Here is a 24349-nt window from a genome sequence, read left to right as displayed (position 1 = left end):
GCTTGTAAGCATGCCTGGAAAAATACATGCCACACTCTTTTTCCCCCAGTCATTTCAGACAGCACATTGACTCTGTCACTGACCAACTGGACGCCCCTCTTTCCCTGCACCAGTTCATTCTGTAGATGGTCCATACAATTTACTTACCCTCAAAGGGAAGATACTGTATGTTTACCTTCCTGCTTAATTTTTGAGGTTTTATCATGCTCTCTTGAGAGGCTGACAATACCTGAGTCTAGACAAAACCAGCCCTGTTTATTCATGTCCTGGTGTCATTCCTCTCCATTGTTGAATGCACCAAGGACATTCTCCCCTTCTTCAGATGCTTTGTATCATTTCAGTGGTATTACAATAGAGAGGGACAGTCTACATGAGGTCTGTTATGAGTAGATAGCTCAGGGGAATAATGCACCTGCTGTCAGGGAATATGCGTGTCAGTCCTACTGCTGCTACTGGACGTGAGCTCTTAGGAGCTGGTGACTGACTACACAACACTGTCAGGAGAGGAGGAGCACTCTATTAGATGCTCTTTTTTTCAGGTGTTGGCTACTTACAGTCCCATACTGACAAGAGAGAGGACAGGAAAAAGGCAAAAGGAGCTGATTAAAAGATGTGTCCTTAGTCTGCTTCAATTAACCACCCCTTTTCAAGTCTGAGGGCGCTCTACCATCATCTTTTTTCAATGGATCCACAGACCAGAGTGTGGGGAGGACGGGAGCAAAGGATTCCAGCAGGGGCTGGAAGCTGTGAAATTACTGAGAAAGAAAAAGAACAACTTGTATTGTCTCAGGGTAATAACAAGCCTGGCTGCTGGCACAGAGACTGCTGTGACCCAAAGCTTTGCTGAAAGGCGAACATCTTTCTCAGATCACAAAACCCAATCCTTTCCTGCCTTCTCACAGTGCCACAGCACCCTGTGTGTGCCACCCCCCTGCCCCCTCTTCATCTGCTGAGGTGCATTTTTTTTCCAAGGGGAGTTTTCTATTCATAGGAAACTGGGCAGGATGAGCTGGTGCTAATACCAGGCTGACAGCAATGGCCATGGAGCCAGGCTTTCCTTGGCCTCTTGGAGGGACATTGGCTGTGGCTCTGAGCAGCCCTGATGCTTCAGCAGGTGGCACTGTCAGTCCTGCTCACCCACTGTGGGGCTTTTCTGCTTCCAAAGGTATTTTTCTTTTGGATAAGGAATAAAGCTGAGGTTCTGACCACTTGCGGTCATTCAAAATGCCAAAGTATTTTTCAAAATACAGGGGTGATGGCCTAGGCTTCCCAGCCAAATTGCAGCTTGGGTACCATCCCACCAGTCCAGAGCTACACCGGTGATTCCACTGGGATGTGATTTATTTCTTCACTTCCTGTCCCAAAGGAACACCCACAAAGTTGTGAAAGTTGTGCACAGAGTACACAATGCAAAGGAGGCTACACTGATTGCTAGGTGAAGGTTAGCAATTGCTGGTATTTCTGGAGTGGATCTTCAGATCAGAAATGAGCAGGAAAGAAATAGCTAAGCAGCTCCTAGTCAAGGGTGCTGCTGATATATAAACACAAATAAGAAAGCGGACAAAATGCTCCAACATGTCAGCTGTGAAACATTTATTAAGTTAACAAACATTTATTAAGTTAACCAACAGCACCATCCTCACTATCTATTGTTGCAGCCACTTATGGGTGCAGGCTTTAGTCTTTCTTTAACAGAAGCATAAGAGAATTGGTGCTAGTTATCCTGCACTGGTCTAGTCCTATCACCCAACTGGCAAAACTCAGTAGCGGTGGTTTATTTCCTTCTACCAGTTGCTTCAGCTATGGGTTCAAAAGATGATTATTTGATTGTTTTACATAATCAGAGTTTTGTTTGGATAGACGATTTAATGTTTTAAATTCTAGTGGAGAGCATCATCATTTTTTTTTTCATGAGGGGGTCCCTTGCTCACAGCACAAGATTTGGAAAGCTCCAGAGAGAGCACTTTCCTACCTGCTTCCAGATTCCTTCCAGTCTTTCTGGCCTCCTCCCTTCCGTGAGTGCTGCATGCGGGGTGCAGTGCTCCTGACTGTTGCAGAGACATATTTGCTTATTTTATCTCTGAAAACAAAACAAATTTCTCTGTGTTTTGTTCTATTTCCTACATGATAGAATCTTTTGTTTTCACTTGCAACCTTTGCAGCTTCCAAGAATTTTTACTTCTTATGGTTTGCTGAGATGCGCAGGGTTCAATAGTCTGCCACCAGGCCCTGGCCCAAGGTCGAGGATTCCCTCCTTTTCCTTCCCAGTATTGTCCTGCATCCTGCAAGGCCCTTCTCCTTACATTGCTGTGGCTGTCGTGACAAAGGGGACTGGCACCAGGCACGCTCCCGCTGCCACGGTGACAGCTGCCGAGCACTCGTCAAGCTCTAATGACAATAGCATGACCTCAGATACTTTATTAAAAAAGAAAAACTTGAAAGGGAGGGTACATTTAAAAGCAGACAATAACACCTCGTCTCAGTGCAATGCATTGTTTTTGCAAGCCTGGGACAGAAATGCTTTTAATATAATGTTGGCCTATTGGCTCCCAGCCTCTCTCCCCATTTTACACACAGGTTCATCCACACCCGTCCTGTACTCGAGTTCCCAACAGTTGCTGTGGCTGTAAACATGCAAATATATGTTACCTACTGCTGGGCTCAATATGAAACCAGGCATCTTATTGGCCAGGCCGTACTTCTAAAACTGCTGTGACACTCTCAAACTAATTATTTCTCTGTTCTTCACTTCCTCTGGTGTGATGATGGGGTAAAATGGGGGTGATGGTACTTTAGTCCTCATGACAAAGCCTCTTGAGCTACACAGGTCTGGATGAAGCTGTGCTATGGGTGGAGAGGGAGGCTGGGAACTGTGCTGCTGCATGGTGCTTCTCTCCCACAGGGACGTGGAAGGGGAGGACCCTGGTGGGCAAGTGCCTGTGTTCAGCTGTGCCTGAACACAGGGCTCTGCAGTTGTGATGGCCCTGGCAGAAAACATTCACTCGAAGCCACACAGAATTAGTAAATAAGTTTGGCAGAAGGAGGAAGTAGAGCTGGTCAGAAAAATTCTGACTAAACAAGTTTTTGTTGGAATTTACCGATTCATCAACATCAAAGCACTTTGTGGAGAGGGTCCAATTTTGACAAAGTTGCTTCCAAAACCAGGCAGGCTTTGAAAACTGCCTGCCAGGCACATTTTGGAAACCTGGCTAGTTTTATGCTGATTTACACTGTCAGTTCCTTAGCTGTTCACCAATGCCTGCCTGTTAAGAAGTGTATCTTTCCTGGTGTAATGACTCTGAAGTGACTGTCTCCAAGCGGAGTCCCATGGTGATCAGTGTCTGTGGCCCTGCTCATGCTGTTTGTAAAACCCCAGGCTCAGGGACATTGGCTCTGCATAGTGCTACCAACTTTTATCAGAGGGTCCTTCTAAAAAAACAGAGAAATTGACTGACCTAAGAATTGCTGCTTTCAATTCTGGGACCTTTTAATTTGAATTTTGAAACAAAATGTCTGATTGTCATTTCTTTTATACACATGGTCAAGTAACTCCATTGATTTAAATGGAATTACTACTCAGCTGAATTTGTGTAAATCAGGGAAGTTCAGTGAATTCTTACATAGCCTTTGAAACATAATGAAATCCACAAAAATACCTAGTTATTTATCCTCTCCAGTTGGAGTGAAAAATTCTTCTTTTGTTTCTTATGCATGATACTGGTGGTAAACCTTAAAAAAAAAGGAGAGGAAGAAGAGGAAGAAAAAAAATACTTGCTGGACCTGGTTCTTCTCAATGTGCAATTCCTCCTCTTTTATCCTTTGCAGCTGGGTTTGTGTGTGTGTGAGTGTGTGCGCGTGTGTGTGAGAGAGAGGGAGAGAGAGAGGAAGAGCTATTTCACATATCTCGTGATCTGCTTTGTTTGAGGTTGTGATAGTTGGATTCATTGTGCATAACCTACAAGCCTTTACAGAGCATTTCTTGAGCTTCTCTTTATGGGAGGAAAAATATTTGGTGTGTTGTTCTTTTGTTTTTTTTTTCTTTCCTTTCCACAGGGGACTTTTCCAGTGTCTAGTGTGAACATACAGTACTGTAGAAGCACAGAAATATGCCATTGCTTTCAGGCTTGCCCATATCCAGATGTGCATCCCAAGATGTGCTAGCTTTGGGGAACATAAAGGAAACTGAAAGGAACGGGATTTTACTGAAACAAACAGGATTCCACAAAAAGAAGCAGACCAATGAAAGCTGTGCGGAGAACATTTTCTTTCATAGTACCTGTGATTATGCAATTGTGCTAATGCACTGTACTTCACAATATGCCTGTCTTTTGCAGCAGACTCTTTGCTAGTTTTTTTTTTTTCAATTGGATACAAGATAATCTTTTAAGTAATGTGTTTATTTTAGCTTTGTTTTTCCCACTCCCCAAGGTCTGCTAGGATTTGTCTCCTATCTTTTTTATGTGCGAATGACATTGGTTGTTATAAGGTCAGGATCAGAATTCATTGTGGGGGGCAACAGTGCTATAAGGGCTTGACATGAGATCAGAAGTAATGCTGCAGTGAACTTAAAAAAAAAGGAGAAAAAAAAAAGTAGCAAGGCTTATTGTGCCGAAAGCTCTGGGTTTCCCATCCAGACACCATCTGTGAAGCACTTGGGGACAGTGCCTAACGTCTGAGTCATCATGTTTGGCAGTCATTTACCCAGTGGTCTGTTTCCCTGGGGGGAGTATTCATAGGGGGAGAAAAGAAATGCTAGAAGGACGGAAGATAAACTGCCCTTTAGCCCCTTGATTTATATTTGGTCAGAGTACCCCTGTTCTATTTTCTTTTAGTTGGAATGTATCTTGGACATGTTGTTTCAATATGAGACAATCAGCTGGGCTCTCAGAGGAATGTCCCTGGAGATTCAAAACAGCCTCCCAGTAGGGTAATATGTTCAGCAGAATTCTAAGATGTATTCTCCAACATCTGCAGTCTATTTGTGCCTCCAGAATATTTCCCATCAGCATTTGGGGAATCAAAAGGGACATTGAGAGATGGTCACCAATTCTCCACACTGCATGATAACTTGTAAAATGTTTACTTCTTTAAACTTCTACTGAGCTGGTGGTTTATTTGTTTCTGTCTTTCCTTTTTTTTTTTTTTTTTTTTTTTTTTTTTTAAGAAACTAACAACAGAAGGACATGAAAATACACTTTAAATTATTTTTTTATATGAATGGGTTCTGAATGTAGTAGTAACCTCCTGGGAAACCAGAAGGCCTAGGAGTCATCATGGACATCACAGTGAATGTCTGCTCTGGGCGTGTGATAGAAAAAAATTCCTTATTAGACTGCACATTAGAAGTGGGTAGACAATCACATGGAGAGTATTACATATTGCATCTGAGATGCCATGTCCTCACTTTGATTATTTCATTTGGTTTAGTAATCTCATGTCAAAAAAAGACACAGAACTAGAAACAATCTCCAGGCAGGGAGTGAGAATAACAGAGAACTACACAGAACATATTCCTTGTATGAAGACATTGAAAAGATTAAGATTATTTATGCAAGAAAGTAAAAAGAACAAGAGAACATACAGCATGTGTCACACAAGGAAAATAGATAGCATGCTGAAAGAAAATTTAAACCTCCTTCTCAACCTTCCCAGTGATATAGGAATTAGGAAAGTTCAGAAACAAAAAGAAATATTAATTGACACAATGTGCAATCAATCTGTGGGCATTGATTTTGCAGGATATAATTTGTACAAACAGCAGAAAGTTGACTGAAAGGCTGAGAAGATTGTGTACAAATAGTAAATGAAAATGTCCTTTTAGGCAAGATAAAACCAAATCCTTCTATCCTTACTCATCGGGGCATGTAAAGGTAAGAAGAAAGATAAGCATATCACTGCAATGCTGAAAGGACAGGGGAGTGTGTGTTCTTATGACAAGGAGTCTCTCAGTCACCTGTTGGTATTCATGGGAGGCTGTCTGTTTGCATGACGTTGATTGCTATTTGATTCTGGTGACTGGGAGCACTTACTAATTAAGAAACAGATAAAATTCTTTCCCTTTGTTACTCTTCCTCAGGAACTGTAAGATTTCACATCGATGAGAGGAGGCATTTGTCCGTGAAACAGTGACAGTGAGAAATTACAAGCAGCTCTGCTCTAGCCCTACTCTGTGTGTGGAGACAGACTATCAAACCTGGTGGACCAGAAATAGGTATGTCATGGCAATCTTCACCTCAAGGCAAAAGAAGCAAGCTGTGGCACTGCACATGAAGCACATGAACTCACACCAAGCAATAAAGAAAACATCTAGGGTTTTGATTTCATTCATCTTTTTTTTTTTTTCCTTAGTTCCTTTTTCTGTTTCTGTTCTGTGAAAGTCAAATAAAAGCAACAAATAACCAAAAAATCCCTAAACAAACAGTTGGGACTTTGACTTGCGAAACTGTATTTGCATGTTTGTTCTGAAGAGGTTCCCATAGCTCGGCTCTGACTTTTATCTATCCCCACAGGATGTACTCCTACACTTTTTCTTCCAGGGTCCCATGCTTCCTGTGGGTGTTCCCACAGCTGCCAATTCAGACAGCTTGAGTCTGGAATAGACTTTGCACAATCCTGAAGATGCTATTCTCTTGCTAAGTCAAGTGATTCCACAAAAAAATATGGCAGATGTTTAGCATCAGGAATCAAAACAGCATTTTCGCACCACACAGCACATTCTTTTCTTCCTGATACCTTTAATTTCCTCTCTACAGGATATGGAGCAATTTTGCTTTTTTTACTGCTGTTCCTGTGAACTGAAGGAATCTGTGAATTATACCAGGACATTTGCATTCCCATGTAATCTTTTCTGAGAGGTAATGGGGCTTAGTTCACTAATGTCTCATGCTTCATTTTTTCCTGCCTAGAAGATAAATATGGTGTTTGAACAGAGCTAATAACACTAGGTTATTTCTCATCCTTGAATTTCAACTTCTGTGATTTTCAACACCTGAAAAACAAGAGCTCCTGTATGCAATCTGTGCTTCAGAATGAGAATAATAATAGGACAGAAATATCTGAATGATATTAATTGTTTCTGCAGAGGGGTCTCCAGGCCTTGGAGCTAAAGAAAGTCAGATTCACTGATGCTGGAGATGAACATTCCCAATGACATCAATGGGTAGATTCTAATTGAGATTCCAGTCACCTATGGCCTTAGATTATCCTGTGGCATTTTCTTAACGTGATCTAGCATCCTTTTGCATTGCAATACTGTACTGCCTACCAGAAAATATCTTAAGTACACTTATGAATTTCAAGGTGAAAAAAAATTTGGAAAAAGCTATGCCTACCAGTCCTGATTCTAAGCAGCAAAGAGGAATTAATTAATTTGCAGTTTGATTCTCTGTCACAGAGACCCTGGGCTTTCTGCACATCTTGAGTTTAGCACTGTGACACACTGTGTTAAAGCATGAGACATAAAAAAATGAAGACATTGTCTAACAGAAGATAAAAGAACTGCATGGCTGTTACATAAATTATTCAAGCCAGTAATTAAATTACTTTCTTTGCCCCCCATTCACTAAATTACTTCATCAAGAAATTACAAGCTCTTTCTCTTCTCATGATGAGTCTGAGACCAAAATAAATATGAGGTACAATTACAAACCCATCACTATGTGCAATGCTATTACTAGCCCTCATTTTTACTAAGAATTTACACTATGCTGCCTGTGTGAGGCAAATGTTTAAAGGAATATATAACCATTTGGAAGGTACAGAATTTGTGCAGAACTGTCCTACTTTTTAGTGTAGCTTGATGATAAAGATTATCTGAAAACTTTTAAACTCAGCATTTTTAACAATTTAACATTCTCCCAGAAAAAATGCCCACTTTCTCTGCAAATGCTCAGTTTTGCTTTAGAAGATTTAACGTTTTCTGTAGACTATAGGATTTGAAAAGCTTTACAAAAATATTTGGTCTTTTGCCCATTTTTTAGAAGGAGGAGATGGGACATTTTCAGACAGCTACGCAAAATAAGCTCCGTTTACCCCAAACCCTTAACATAAACATATCATGCATAAGCTTAGCAGCTGCAAAGAAGTCAGCAGAGAGAGTGGAAAGGCTTTTGAACTCGTACTTCCACGCTGGACAGATCAGTGTTAGTACTGGTGGCAGATGAGGGATAGACAAGACCAAGCATACTTCTGAGGTCTATAATTCTGTCTTGTATGGCTTCGCCTACAACATCTGGAGCCAGGGCAGAGGTGCTACACAAACCTGTGTGACAGATTTCCTACCCAAGCCTTCCCACGTGCGATGGGCGGCCTAAACCATCTTTGTTGGTTTAGTGGTAGACTTGGCAGTGCTGGGTTAATGGTTGGACTCAATGATCTTAAAGGTTGTTTCCACGTAAACGGTTCTATCATTTTATGATTCTATGTGTCTTTGACCATCCAGAGAAGAATGACTGCAGTTTTTATGAAGCAAACTAACAAAATGGCAGCAATGTTGCAGGAAGAAAACGTACAGTGCTTGGCCTGAATCTTGCAGAGATCCCTGCATATTTTACCAGACACTTGCTGCATTCTTTCAAGTTTCTCAAGAATGTCTCCAGCAGCAATGCCATGGGCAGTGAGCGTGTCATAAAGTGTGAGCATCCTGGGGGAGAATGCAGGTCCTGCCTCTGTACAGCCTCCTCCCCACAGGTCTGTTTTTCCCTTCCCACTTCCCAGGAAAGAAATCTGTGAAAGCTAGGATGAATTTTAAAAGCTGAACTGCTAACCTCAAATCCCAACAGCAGCACCAGTACCCTGATTGAAAATTACATTTTTAATACCTGAGATCCCATTCAAGTGGGGAAGTATGTGTGTTAAATTTTGTGTAATTCATCTGTTCCCCTCCTGGTGCCCGGCTACTGGTGATGTTCTCTGTAGTGTTTCCACATGTACACAAATCCACAAATCTTCTTGACGTAGCATTTCTTGATTTACTATTTTCCTTTTTTTATTTTTTAAATGAAAATCTTACATAATCAGTCACTATCCAATGATTGCTCTGCCATGATAGGACTGATGTCTGATAAAGAAGACTCTAGTCACTAAGAGAAAGTTATCGAGGAGTCCAGAAATTCCATAAAGTCCAGACAGTTTAAAACATTTTAGAAATGTATTTCTTTCTGTAAGCAAGCTTTTCCAAGCTGTTTCTCAGCTTTTTCTGCTCAGGGTTAAAAGGAGAACTAAGGGCCAGTATTACACATCATTCTACACATTATTCTAGTCTGTAAGATTTCTAAGAAAGTTTTCAGTTTTGAAAATCCAATGCACTAGAGAGACAATGGGAGTTCTACGCTGGTGTACTCTATTCACACACTATGCTTTTGCATTTCAGATCCTTTTTATGAATTTGCTAGAGGCAGTAGGAGCCACAAAGGACCTTTTTCAGACTGTAGATGACCTCATGCTAAGAAGAGAGGATGCAAAGCACAAAGCTTCTGAGGTACCCATGCGGCACTACATGGAAGCTAGGCAGGTTTGTGACACTTCTGTTTTGATTTTCAGTATGGAAGATCTATATTCCTGGAATTTCCTGGCAAAATAAACATTGTAAAACACATATTATTACAGACACAGTTCTGTACTTGGTAAAAATTAGGTGTACATATTTCAAATCAACTTTTCTTTCAGCACAAACTTTTCAGGATCTGAAGAAATACAACTATATTCTTAAATTTTCACTATTCTCTACAAGATAATTTCTCAACAGTCAGTGGCCATCACAGTTTTCTCATATTGAAAGTGTAGCCTCCTAAGTTGACTATTGATTAAATTCTTCTGGACAGTCATCCATTTTAATAGATATGTTGGAAAAAATAATTCACAATACATTCTATACTGGGGATTAGGATAAACGCACCTTCAGTCTTCTTTCTGTTTGAAATACTGCAGTTGTTTCTTTGCCGCTCTTCTCTAAAGAAAGTCTTTAACATGTTGACAAATCGGCACTTTAGCTAGCATTCATGGTTCTTGCAAGTGGACATGAGGAAGAGAACTTTATCTGGCCTGGACCATATAGCAGTTACAATAATGTCTAGTTTTAGTAGACAGCAATATTGGGAATAGGCCCTTAGTAATAAACTTTGATTGTTATTTGCTGAACAGAAGTGCTATAGTGTCTGCTAATTACAACCTTGTGTTGGATATGGTGCCAAGTATGTATTCTCAGTTGTTAGCCCAGAAGGCATTGGTTTCCAAAAGATAAAAGCTCTTCCAGTAAATTCAGTTGTGAGACTGGTGCCTAAGACTAAAGGCACCAGACAGCAGCTTAAAAAGCTCTGGTACCTCCTCTTCCTTATTCATCATTTGGATGTCTTTTAGGGGGTATTGACTAACATACTTGGAAGAAAGTAATTCAGGGAACACAAACTCTGTGAACTACTTGTTGAGTTTGAGTTGATCTACGTGGGGATCAGTCACGAACTAGCAAGGCAGTGGCATTATACATTTTACAAGATGGGAAAAAAAAGTAAATATGACTAAATAGCTGTGATGTCATGGAAAGGGCAAAAGGTTATGAAAAGTATTGGCTTGAGGAAAGAGTCATGTATACAGAGGGATGGAAACACTTGGCTAATAAGTGTGTGGCATTCCATGGCTGTGATATCAGAATTCCCAATACCATCTGGCTTCCCTTTTCAGAAAATGCCTAAATTTCCCCAAATAAAAGAGAAAATCAAATGGAAAAGATAAGTCCCTGTAAGTAGGAAAAGCTTTTGTACTAGAGAACAACACTGTTATTCAGTTGCATGGACATGGCCTCATCAGTGCAGGTTAATATTTAAGGACCCCAAGAGATCCCTGTTTTTTCTTTCAATTTTTCAATATATTTTTCTCTGGTATTTGGGCTGGACCAAATAAGAAGGCCTATGGTGCTTTAACATAAAGGAGTGAAACCTCAATTACTTCATTTCTGCCCTGTTTACTGCCATCTATGAGTTTTATTAATCTATGAGTATTTTTAACCACCAAATTCTTTAATTCTCTATATTTTAAGTAAAAGATCTTGTGGCTTTATTTTGTGGATATGCTCTGGCTGAGTATATGTCTGCTAGGATTAGCTGTGAGGCCTATTTCATGCAGCATATACTGTAAAATATGCTGCTGTCTCCATCTGGCTGCTCTGAATCTTGATGCGCAACCCTAAAAGGATACCCTGGACATAGCATTTCCCTTTGTGTCTCTTGTCTCTTCTGAACTTCAGTCCTCTTGTACAAGCCTTGTGGAGAATGGCTCTTCTTACTAGATAGAAGCAAGAGATTTTGCAAATTGTCTTTTTTGGTTATAGTATGTTTGTTTGAATTAGTTTGCCCTGGACGATATTATTGGATGGTGAAGGGACAACAGAAAATGCTTTACCTACTGTAAGCCTTCCATATAATGTGAGAAGTTTATAGGTAGAAGAGCCTCAGAGAGGTAGTCTTTGATGTCCCAACTGTCATCAAGTAAATCCATGCCTTTTCCCATTCAAGCTTGTATAGAGAGAAGCATCTAAAAATATTAAAAATGTTTTTGAATTCAGTACATTTATGTGGATGGGAAATTATGCTCTGTTAGCAGGGATGGACATGCTGTGGCTCTGTTTACTGTCTAAGGACAAGAGGTTTCCCCTTACGGTCATTTATCCTGTTTACTTAATGCCACTTCTCAATATTCCACTCACTCATTTTGAAACTTCTCAGTCATTGTCTATTCCTCTGAAGTGCCAGTGAGCCTTGACAAAAGAAAAAAACCCATGAATGAGTACCAATTTTACAAAGCTTTATATCTGAGAGTCATCAGTCCTCCCCTTCCAGCCACCTGCTGCCTGGTGTGGAACTGAGAACATCTATCTAACCCTCAGCCTCAGAGAGTTCTTGGTTCAGACAGCTGCAGTGTAAATTCCTCTTCAGGCAGTCCAGCAGTGCAGGCTGCCAAGGTTCATCTCCTGTGTGCTAACCTACAGGGCCTCTGTGTGTGAGAAACATGAAAGTATGACCCCTTTCCAATGGATGATCTAAGGAAAATTATATAAATGAAAATACAGAAGAGTCCGGTCATCTGTAGTTATAAATAACTTCTGTTGTTTGGTCAGCTGGAGTCACACAAACATGATATTGTTAGGGCCCACAAATGTATACATACAGATTTTGAAATGGGAATAATGTAGAAAATGAAAGGAGCAATTAACCAGATAAATGCTTGGCTTCTGTCTTACTCTGGCAATCTAACAGATAGGCATATAAAAACCTACAGTGCTGTTGTTAACTTGACCCGAGGCCTTCACAAGATGCCCAGCTTTGCCAGTGTGGAGGGCTGCTTTGATTGACTGACTTCCTAGAGACAAGCATTCAAACTTCCGCAAAAGGCAGGCACAGTTCTTCCTCTCCTTTTAGGGGTAGGAGTTGGATTAGTGTGGGAGACTGGAGTGGGGAAGTGTGAGAACAGCAGAAATCGTCCTTATAGGAGAAGGAGGAAACTTAAAGAGCCATGCATCTCAGGTCAGCTTTTCCCTCTGTTTCCCCCACCTTTCTTGTGAACAATAAGTCCATTTGCTATCTCCTTTTTCTTCCTTCCCCTTCCCTCCCTGCAACGCTTGGCCTGGGAAAAGGGTGAAGGGGGTTGCTTGTAGTAGGGGGTAGCTGCTTGTAGCAGCAAACACAAGGGTGGAGGTCCTTTGTAGCCTTGGCCAGGGAAGGGCTTGGAGGAGACTGCTTATAGCCACCAGCTTTCTAGTCTGGAAGGTGTAGTGTGATGAGTATCTCTGATACACAGCAAAATGGAAAAGCAGTTAGACAAGCATTGGAAAGCCAAGGGAGTGAGGTAGGGCTGTGTTGATGGGCCAAGCTGGTATCTCGATGAGGGAACTGCCAGACTTGAGTGATGGAGAGGCCTTTGGTGCAGGCTCTGCAACAATTGCTTATGAGATTGGGATCAACTTTTGGTCTAGTAAGATGTCACCTAATGCAAGAATTTCAAACGTTGCAATAGTATGTTCAAAACGTCTCAAATGTGCTGCACTGTGTGGTGCCACCTACTCTAATAAAGCATGCTGCTTGTACCTCACCCTGATGCAGCCTTTTGTGCCTGAAGGCAAAAAAGACACTCCTCATTGCCTCCTAAGAACTGAGAGACAGAGCTGGATGTTAAATAAAAGATGGCTGGGAAGCTTAACAAGAACCTGAGGAGACAAGAAGGCTGCCTTTTTAGAAAGGGGCAAGATAGAGAGAATAAACAGATTTGGCCTCAGGCAATTTATATTTGTTCCTCTTCCCTTCTGCCTTGTTCAAATATTACTCTTCTCTCTTAATTTTTGGCATTTCTGCCCTTGCCTTGCAGATCTGAGAAGTGGGAAGTCAAGCAGGCAGCCCAAAGGCACCACAGCCAGAAGAGAAACAGGAGGAGGATGTGGAAATAATTGGAAATCCCTGGGTTCCAGAAAGTCAGCAGAGAACATGCCAGCACCCTTAAGCTAAGGAGGGACCTGGAAGAGGGTGCAGTTTGCATAGTTGGAAGGAGAGAGGGAAGTGCATGTTAATAAGGCAGCGCGAAGGTCTGTGAACTGCAGGAGAGGCATTCGAGGTGGGAACCGCACCCTGTCTCTAATTCCCTCATCTAATCTGGCTGCAGCAGGAGCCCACACAGAAAATCTCTTTCAATCCCCTTACTGTTATCCAGCTCCACACTGCTTTTGGGCTCTGCAAATGGCTAAAACATGAAGCATGGGTGGTTTGTGTGTGCTGTGTTTCGTGTCAGGTTATAAAGCTTTGAAGTTGAAAACTTGTTTTTAAAAGAAATTTCCTCATGTTGTGAAGAACAAAGCAGAAAATTTGCTACCTGAAACAGCCCCTGTAACAGTTAATTACCAAATGCAAATGGCTTATTGGACTAATCCAGGAAAAAACCCAAACAACTTCTTAAGAAAAAGGCTGTACATTTAGAAGATTTATATTCTTCTCCCTTGAGAACAGTGCACAAGCAATATGGATGTTCCCAGCTCTGCTGGCTACATGCAGCCTGATGGTTTTTGTCATACTCTGGCAGCAGCAGGGAAGTCTGCTCTAGGCCAAGCAGAAGAGTTTTAGCTTGTTCTGCAGGACACTTGGCTGGAGCAAGGAAGCTCCTTTATAGCCCAAGACTTCAACAGGTTATTTCATATGTCAGTTCAGCCAGTGCAGAGAGAGTGAAGATCACCCTCAAATGCCCCTTCTTGGAAAGTCCCCTGAAAGGGGGGACTTCCCAGCTTTAGAGTACTGCCAAAACATCCTACTTCTGCAAACTCTTCCAGAAGAAATACTTTTTAGGACTGTGTGCATTTCCTTGGGATATTCATCTGGGAAAATTTAGGATAATTTCTTTAATCAGGCATTGTGGCTGGGGCAGGGGGAATTGGGGAGCCACATGACCCCTCCTTCATATATTTGTCTGCCTGTCCTTTGTGGCTGTGTAGGATGGGGGGGGAAATCCATCCTCTACTAATGTACCACTGTAGGCTTAAACAGCCCAATGAACCATTCTGTTTGCCCTCAGGCTCCTTCAACTTGAAATCAAGCAACAGAGCCACTCTTCTGCCTAGAGGCTGCTCAGCAGGAGAAACAGGGAAGAGGTAGCAGCTGCTTAGAGCTTCCCCCTTTTGCATCCAAACTGCTTGCTGGCCCTGAGGTGCAGGGAGGGGGGAAAGGGTGATGGGAGGCAGCTGGGTAATGTGATGCCCTCTATATCCTTCCTGTAGTGACAAGCCTTATTCAAACACTTCAGTTTAAAAAGCTGAGTGCAGCTTCAGGAGAATGCTTTCAATTCATAATCAAATATGGGGCAATAACAGATGGATAAAACAAACAAATGTGGGGGAGGATGAGGTACATACTCAAACACTCTGGAGTGTGTTCTGGGAAGAAGACACCCACTTTCTACATGTTATTTCTCATTCAGGGAAATCTATGGGCGAGTGAACTTTGGGACCTTCTTCACTGTGCTCACAAAAGTCATTGCTGGAAGAAACACCTCTAATTTTTTTTAACTGTTTTTTTTTTTTTTATTGTGGAAAAAGTTCTCATGTCCTTTCAGGCTTTGAAGCTCTTCCTATCCCTGCTGTATTACTCCTCTCCTTACATGAGGAAGCTGAGCAAGTAGCTTGGCTTTCTGACCAGCACTAATACTACCCTGTCACTTTGCCAGGAGATGCGGCCTGTTGAGTGGAGCACTGGCACAGCAACCCCAACGTGCATTAGCACTCCGTGGGCCTCCCTGTGTTACACTCCTCACGATGGCTGCTCTGCAAGCTCTGTGTGGGGCTCTCCTCTCTGCTGGTGCACTGGGTTACCATTGCATGAGCAGCCAACTCCATTGTTTTGCTGGTGATGATAATACATAGGTTTTTCCAGCAAAGAAAGCCTCCAGGCAAGCTGGGAGGCTTCTCAAAGCACAGCGGGTCGGTCGCCAGACAAACAGCAGAATGCTTGAGGAGTCTATAATGATTTATTGTCTTTATGTGCCTGGGTTCCTATGGCTCGGGACTGCATACGAGATTCAAAACCTGCAGCAGACATGGGGACGTTGATAGTAAATGAAGGACCTGAAAAAAGTCTTTTAAGGTTAACTTTCTCAGTTCAATCTTCTTAATCAGTATGGGGTTACTAAGCAGAGTGGAGAGATCTCTGCAGCTGGTAAGTCTGTGCAATGGTAGCTGTAAGTGAAGCACATCATCATCTTCGAAATCACATTTTAACTTCGTGGGGAAGTGGCATGTATATTATAAGGGCAGAATTTCCCTTCTACTGTCTGTGCAGTCAGAGATCCCTGACTTTTAATTTTTTCTTCAAATGTAGTTAGTTTCTGCCACCTGCCAGCCAACCACAGATGCAGTATCATGCAAATACTGAGGTAAAGGACAGAACAAAGTGTAGTAATTTTGAAGAAATGAAAATATACATTTCAAATCAACAGCAGCAGTTTAATTCTAGAAACCATGACAAAATGCTTTTTATTTTTTCCCCTGAGTTCAGTTTTGGAGTCTTGTTTTGAAAGGAGAACATTTTCTTGGCATGGCTCTATTGATTTCTTAGATGTGCCAGTGGAAGAAACATCATGCTTCTGTGTCTTCAGCTTCTTTGTAATAAGACACAGTTAAACAACTGAAGACATTAAAAATTCATTAGAGCATTTCAATGTTGCAGTCAACGAGACCTGTTGTTTATCAAAGCATTTCCAGCCAAATAAAATGGCTTTTTTTTTTTTTTCTTAAAGCATATAATGGAAGACATTTGTTCAGAGTGCTTTGTATAAAATTAGTTTTATATTTATATGTAAATTATTTTACACTTCTCTAATGCAGCAGTAGGTAATGTCAGGTAATAGGGCAGATCTGTGAGAACACAGATCAGCTTCAACTGCTGAATTCCCCTTTAGGTCAAACAGCACAGGTGAATTACATCACAGTACTGTTGTGGCAATCAGCAACAAAAGAAGTTAATTGCCAATGCTTCATTATTATCTTCATCATGAAGCATTTTTAGGGTACTTAGAGGTCTACAAGTGAAAATATGGTGAGCCAAATTCTGCTCCACTTTCCTACTGGTGTCTCAGAAAGAACTTTGGCGATCCATTTAAACTACCATATCCCAAATTATTGATTCTTACTTCTGATACTACCAGAAACATAGGAACCTTTGGATAAACTGAAACTGTATTGTGAAGACAGATGTCCTACAAGAAAATAACATGCCAAGTCTCATTTTGAGAACACCAAATTGTGTTCTATATAGATGTCTTGGGAAGCAGCAGGTTAACTGATATTTAATTTCTGTTCAGCTGAATGGAATGTGACCAAAATAAGTGCCAAAGTAGCTGATGCAGTTTCTTATCACCCATAAACTTGCACAAGTTTAACTTCAAAAGCTGCTATCATGGAAATAGCTCTGTTCAGTGTGATTTCAGTTCTACCTCTCAGTGTGGTTACTGAGAATGCTAACTGGGAATCTGAAGCTAACCACAATGTCCCAGTACAATAAAAGTCGAGCCAATGCCTTAGATCTGCATGACCTTTCACAGGAATCTAAATTGGAGGTGACAGCAAACCTGACAATTGAGTTAAGACTAACGTTGGTGAGGAAAAATCATGAGGCTTGCTGCTGTTCCCATCAATCTAAATACAGTAGAGTCTGGTATTTTTGTTTGAAGGATCGTGTTATTTTTCTAAACCTACCTGAAAGGGTAATGGACATTTATATTTGGGAGACTAGGGCCATATTTGAATTTATGAGATTTCAGTATTTTAAGATTTAAATGAGTATTTAAAATGTATGCTTATCTTATGATATAAAATCTGTGGTTAAACTTTGGACATAATGTTTCTCCAGATGTTTACATATATGAGCCAAACTGAGAAGAAGATTGTCAAATAGCTTGATACCCAGCTTGGAAGAAAACCTTGGTTGAAATATTTTCTGAGCTGTGAATCTTTAAAAAGAGTGATCTTAAGTGCACAGTATTTTTCAATGGAAGTCTGAAAAGACTTTGTAGTCTTACAGGGACATACTTTATACACACATATTAAATATGTACTCTTAAACCTCCTAGGAAAGATATATAAAAAGTACTACTTTCAATAGTGTGATTTATCACCAGTAGAACATGCTCAATTTTCTACATTTTCCCCTTGCATTTAGAAATTTATTCTTGTCAGAAGTACAGAAGCTACCAAAGCTTCCTTTTCTTGTAAAGATGTGCCTGACCTTATCTTCTGTAATAAGCTCTATTTTGGCAAAAGCTCTTTTTATGTAGGAATGCAGGCATAATTAAACACTGACAGCAAGAGGTATGTTTGGGTGAAATCTGAATGAATATCTTATGGTAATGTGGTTAACAAACTTTGTAAAAATAAAAAAGAGAAGCTGCACCCCCACATATTGGGAAGTCTTGGTAGAGGAGGCTTATAATATCCTGCAGCAGAGGTATGTAAACAATGAGGTGGCAGCGTTAGGTTTTTGGTGTTGACAGCAACATAAACAGCATAAAGTAGCCTTCTAAACAAAATCTCTAGCTGATCAGGGGAGCCGACCCACCACAGGCCTCCAGAGCTACTGAGAAGGCAGGATGCATTTCTAGAGGATTCCTGTGTGTTTCCACCAGTAGGGAAGGCAGGGAAGACGTGTTGTGAGGTGATGTTCAGTAATGGGGCTGTGAACAAGTGTGACCCCCAAAGGCAGAGTGAACCTGGAAGCTGTAGACACATCAAAGGGCTCTTAGCAGCACCAGGTCTTCTGCTGCCCTAAATGTCAGAAAAGGAAGAAGTAGCCCCACTAAAAGTTAATTTAGCAAAACATTAGACTTTCTTTGTCATGAAGAAAAGCAGAGCAAGTGAGATCCTGACCCCGCTAAAACCCATAAGGATGTTACAGCTCATTTAAGAGAATGGTAAAATACTAACATATACTTTTTGAAGTCTCTCTAGCCCAAGCTGCTTGTATGATTTTTGAGGGAACAGAAAGGGATGAATACTTCTCTGTCCATCTTTCTCCTTTTTTAAATTCTCCCCTTGCCTGTTCTGTTGGAGTCAAGAACGAATTTGTGTTATTGAAGTCACCCACGGACGCTCAAGAGCAGTGCTGCAAGAAGGAAATGCTGATTTATGCAATGTTGTGGATCTTCCTAAGAAAGGAGAGTGGGCCTAGGTACCTTCTTTTTTATGTCACAGGCCATGAAAAGTAGGACTAAGTGAGATATGAACTGCCCTGAACAGATGCAGCTGTTGTGTTTGACTGTGATAAATGGTGGAAAAGCATGTCATATCTTCTTTTAGGAATGTTTTTATTGGTTGAAATGTTACATCCGAACATACCATTTTTTACTGGTAAGTTTAAATAGAGAATACATATATATTTATAGCAAATACTTAAATAGGTGGTTATATTTTGTTTTGCTCTTATTAGTACACTTATTCACTGTTGCCACTTTTTTAAAATCTATCTATATAAAGTTGGGCATTTACATACAGATTTCAATTTACAAAGAAGTGGTCTCATTTTCCAAAGTACCCAGAGAGACTAAGAGACTTCTTGAAACATAATTGCATGAGCATCAAGTGAGGTGTTGACAGGATTGCATGCAGATAGATGTGATCACAGTTGCTCATATAGAAATTGTATCCATTCCAGATTCCATTTGAGAAACTGTATAGGTGCACTGATACAGTGCTAATGTGCTGTGTCTCAGCAGCAATAGTTTGCTAGTGACTGAAAGCTGGGTTAAGAACAGAAGAAACTGTTTTCAGAAAATTCTTAGGTTATGGTATTTCAAATTTCTTTCTAGCTGCCATTAAACCTACTAAATAGTTAGTAAAGTATTTAATAGTGTATTTTATATCACTGCCTTTATTCGGATTGTAGTGCAGTGGATTAAATTTAGAAAAATATATGAGCTTGTCCTTTCGTTGTAGTTGACTGATAGCAGTAATTTGTCACTGTTTCCATCACAGGCCACATGATTAAGATCAGAGTCAAGAACACAACTGTGCAGATCTCAACCACTGGGACCATTGCTGTGCACTGAGATAACCAAAAAAGGTAGAGACTGAAAGAAGACAGTGTGATTTGAAATTAATCAAGATGTAACAACTCCCTTCTGTAGGCTATGGTTGGGAATTCTCAGCTGAGCTGAGTGTGCCAATGGCTGATTCACAATTGCTGGCCTGTTCCTTCTCTGACCTAACGCTGTGCTCTTCTCACAGCTGCTGAGTTGCTGATAAATCCTCTGAAGCCTAAAACCTTGGGTTGCCTGAGGTTAACGGAGCCCTGACAGTTTGCACCAGTTGAAGATCAGTCCCTGGGTGCCCAGAACCCTATGGGGAGCGTTCTTTTCTAATGAGCAAGATGTTTGGGGGAACTGCAGGGACTGTGATCTGAGGATACCGGGATGAAACAACAGCCAAACCCAAATGTTAGTTTCTTTAGTAGCAGCTAACACATTTCCTGACTGCCGTGTTGTCCATGTAACTTGAAAAGAATTTTGAATGAGTCTGTGGCAGAATAAACTAGTTAATGAGATCATGGGAGAGGACTTTTTTTCCTTCATGATCATCCATTCTCTTGTCTGGTGGTAATACATACGCGACAACCACAAGTAGTGTAAGAGCTTACCTTTGCCAACAATACTGGATCCCAGGCTTTCTTTTCCATGGGCCAGTGAAGTGCACAGGCCACACTGTAGTTCAGAGGAAGAATAGACAGGCTGAAAGGAAAACATTGTTTCTCCCTTCCAGGCTGGGCTTTTGCAGTGTTTCCAAAAAAAAAATTAAGCTCTGTAGCATATTTCGGTTAATCTTTAGAAAGCAGTAATAAAACTCTACAAAAACTATGCAAAGGAAAAGATAGGATGCTTTCCATCAGGATGCCTGTACTTGGTAGGAAGATCTGTTTCTGATTAACATGCCAAGGTACTTAGGTTGAAAGAGAATTTTACTAGACACTTTTAAAGGAAACTGTTTAGGAAAATGCCATGTACTGACCTCTGAGAAAGATCTGTAGAATCAGTGTTTCCTTCCAGTTCACTCTGAGGTTTCTACTTTTCTTCTACGTCGTGCACTCAATTGCAATACTAATAATACCAATACTTTCAGTGCTGCAACACTCTCTACTTCAAAGCACTTCAGAAACACTGGACTATATTCAGTCTGGTCTTCTATGGATATAAACTTTGTGTTGAAATCTGTCTCTTTTACAGTGAATGGCAAGTTTCCCACTGACTTCAGTGGGACTGAGATTTCACTTACTCCTTCTCAAAGAATTTGGGAAAAACAAACCTTCTGAAAGAGGTGACTGTGATAGCTGAAAGGAGATGAAACCTCTCTTCGTTGCAGGGAACACATAAATTTTCAAAATGGAGGACAGGCACATCCAGACTGTTAGGGGAATGACAGAGGGAAGAAAGCCTAACCTATTCATCTCACACTACCTCTTTTCTCCTAAATCAAGCACTAGGACAATTCTCTCTTTTGGTTGTGCCTTCAAATTTGTAAGTCTGACATTTGTATAAATATGACTACAGGTAAATAGGTACTTGATTTAGTAGCTTGGTTGAGTGGTTGATAACCTCAGTTTTCTAGTACTTTTGCTTAGGATTGTCACTTGCAGTTGTTCACATCAGAACAGAAGGAGTTTATGGCACCTTTGCACAGGGGCAAACCAGCCAGGAGTCAGACCCTTGCTCACATGCACACTCAAATGTGTTTTACTTTTTGACACTTAAAACACTGCAAGTACCTTGAATATTTTTAGTCCTTTTATCACATTGCTCAGTGAAGACAAAGTCTTCTTGGGACAGAGAAGATGATGTATATTTTCACAAGTACATTTAGAGATTGCAAAATGTAAAGTGTTTTTTTGTATGAATAAACATGGCTTTTATAGTTTTGTGATCCCAAAGAAATTACTAACCATATACAAGGCTGAAGAGGAGCATAGCACTGAATATCAAAACTGAACAATGAGGAATATATTAGGAAATAAAAATGCTTTAAATATGAGTTGAAACATTGAGACATTGAAGCACGTCAGCCAAGCTACATTCACTCCTTCTGATCAGGGCTCTGTACCTGAGATTCTTATTCAGGGTACAACTTGTATAATGTTGCCATCTGCCTTTGCTTTTGACTGATCCAACTGAGGATTTCTACACTCCTGGGTATATAAATCCCATCTGTCCGACAGTTACCTGAACTGCTCTCTTTTTCAGCTTCCAGTTGGTACATCCTGAACATGCCAAAGAGCAATCCCGACATCTTGGGCTTGTTTTTCTTTCTGCTCTTCCATGTGTGTATCTTATTACATAGAAGTATACAGAGAAGTAGTTTGCCATGTAAAAATACGATGAAAATTGAAGGAGAACTTCAGGTTTTGGCCACAGTTGTTCTTTTTTTTTTCTTCCCCCCCCCCCCCCCCCCCGCCATGTATAAGGCTTTGCAACACAGCCAGAAAGGAATGTGGAAACAGCTGAAAAGTAAGTTGCTCTTCTCCTCCTTAGGTCTAAAGTCATCATTTCTCTGCGTATTTTGGAAAAGCTCCTTTCCAAATTTGAGCTTCACACAGTTACTGTGGCCTTGTATTCGCATTCTGTGCCTCATCACTAGGAGCAGCTGAACTAGTTTAAATTCTCAACAGCAATGAGAAATTGACCAGAAACAATAAATCATAGACATTCTGAACTTCTGACTAGTGTGAAGTCATTCAGAAATACATTTCCCAGCAGATCTCTGCAGTCTGTGGTATTCCCATCAGGTGATTAATCCTCTGTCAGGGTGCAAAATGTATTGTAATACAGAAAGACAAGGAAATAGAGCAGATATGGAATACAACATTGCTTATGTTTCTAAAGTCTTTGGGTGACAGAAATAGACTGCAATCACTTGCAATACCTTGCATTGCATGCCTTTTAAAAAATCTAAATTATGACTGAGGTGATAAAATGCTCTGAAGTATAGATGTGTGAACCCATGTAGGTGTGTCTGTATATATAAAGAATAAAAATTAAAACTACTGCATAGCTTTCCTGATTGGCTTAAAATACATGTTTTTGGATAGTTCTAAGCTTTTTCAGTTTTTAATAATTTTTTTGGGGGGGGAGAGTGCGGGGGGGGGGGGGGGGCTGGGAAAGCGGTCCCTGTTGTGTAGGAGGGACATACAATATTTGAAATTGTCTGTTACAGTGATTAGTGTCACTGTTGGACTCTGAGCATGTTTGCTTTCATAGGAAAACTTGGCAACATTGGACATTACCAGATGCTCAAATATTCTGAGTAAAAGCGGAGAGGAGCACAAATGTATAAACCCAGGAGAAGAGAACAACTCAATGAACAGGAATTATGATTAAATACAAGAAAGAAGAGTGGGTTGGTGGTGTTGGGGTTGAAGATGCAGATTTTCTGTTGCAGAGCTTGAAGAGATTTTGACTGAAATCAGGGATCTAAAAGAAAAGTGTGGATCCCCTTAAACACCTTTCCCCTGAACATCTTTAAATGTAGTGGTGACTGTTGTTTGACCTGACTGTCACAGTCTGAATGGGAAGGAGGGGAGAATGATGTTCAGAGCTGTTGGTAAGGATGCTGATCGACATACTGTGTGTCTCAAAGAAACAGGGAGCGGAAGGTGAACAGCTCTTGGCTTCAGTCCTTATCCCTTCTTGAATGGTTAAAAGGAAGAGAGTGCCATGTAATCAGAACTGAAATTTCATTAAAGGCATTGAACAGATTGTGTGGCTCTCATTTACACCTGCAGGAGTTTGGATTTGGTCCATGAAGCCCAACTGTGCACTGGTGGAACTGAGCCTGGTGTCTTATGAGTGGTCCCTGAGACTGGCAGCAGTGGCGGGCAAGCTGCTATCAGGAAATGGGGCATGTGTTTCTGTGCTCAGATCTGTGTGCTAAGTACTAGGCCTGGCCTGACAGATGTTAGAGTGCCTCTGAGTAAGCAGGGAAATTATATACAAAAGTTTCCTATTACGGCTGGAATAAACAATTTCTTAACTTTTGTGTATGCTTGTCTTTCAAAGAGTCGCAGTGCTCTCACTCTGTAATACCGCTGATTAATTGCCACAGTTCCTCTGGATCCCAGCTCCTCTGGAACTTGTGAGAAACTCCTTTTCATACTACTACATTGACTTCTCAAAAAAAAGTTTAAGTGCTTCATAAGCATAAATTAATTCAGTCAAACAGCATTTCTGTGATGTGGGAAAATCTGTGGTGCCTAGCTGACACCGCTTACTTGACTTGCTTAATATTACAAACTGAATCAGTGATGTAGATAAGAACCAAACTCAGGATGCTTATTTCTGACCCCCTTGCTTCATACAGTGAATGCAGACAAGGCAAACTCACAGTACTCAACAGAACAAGTAGTGACTAGTGCACCTTTTCATATTAGTGCAAAAGCAATTCCTTTTATGAATTCCTCCTCCCACTAGCTTCAGTGAAAGGAAAATGCTCTAAAAAACTCACTCTTACAAATGTAGCAAAGAAATTTTTCTGTTCTTAATCCCCCCTCCCCCCCGTAACAGTGAGTTGCTTTATTTAACATTCACAATCCAGATTCTGATTTAGGTGCCTGGATTAGCTGACTAGTCTTTAGATTTGGTTCCCACTGGAGTCAACAGACAGGTGTGCATCTAGGATCTTCTTCCAGAGGATGATTCAGAGCAGAAGTCAAAATTGGGTGGTCAGATTTAGCCGAGTGTCTAAAGCCTTGACAAACTCTTGTTCCTGATTGCAATAGGTGGAGCTGCGATTCATCTGACAATATAGTATAAAATAACTGAAATACGTCTGACAGAGAAAAGACCAAGAGGT

At 40.8% G+C, this 24349-nt stretch overlaps 1 long non-coding RNA gene across 1 annotated transcript in view; it reads left to right on the top strand.

Annotated features, from left to right (window-relative positions):
• The window catches only part of LOC135417240 (uncharacterized), a 35115-nt gene extending 20672 nt beyond the window's left edge, over positions 1-14443 (top strand). The window contains exons 2-5 of the long non-coding RNA XR_010431983.1: positions 6077-6211; positions 6753-6854; positions 9371-9511; positions 13354-14443. This is a non-coding gene — a long non-coding RNA (uncharacterized LOC135417240). The remainder of the gene's footprint in view (positions 1-6076; positions 6212-6752; positions 6855-9370; positions 9512-13353) is intronic.
• Positions 14444-24349: the final 9906 nt, after the last annotated feature.

The sequence above is a fragment of the Pseudopipra pipra genome, chromosome 1 (assembly GCF_036250125.1).
Source record: "Pseudopipra pipra isolate bDixPip1 chromosome 1, bDixPip1.hap1, whole genome shotgun sequence".
Classification (NCBI taxonomy): domain Eukaryota; kingdom Metazoa; phylum Chordata; class Aves; order Passeriformes; family Pipridae; genus Pseudopipra; species Pseudopipra pipra.
The sequence above is the reverse complement of the archived record's forward strand: the minus strand, read 5'-3'. Positions and strand labels throughout refer to the sequence as shown.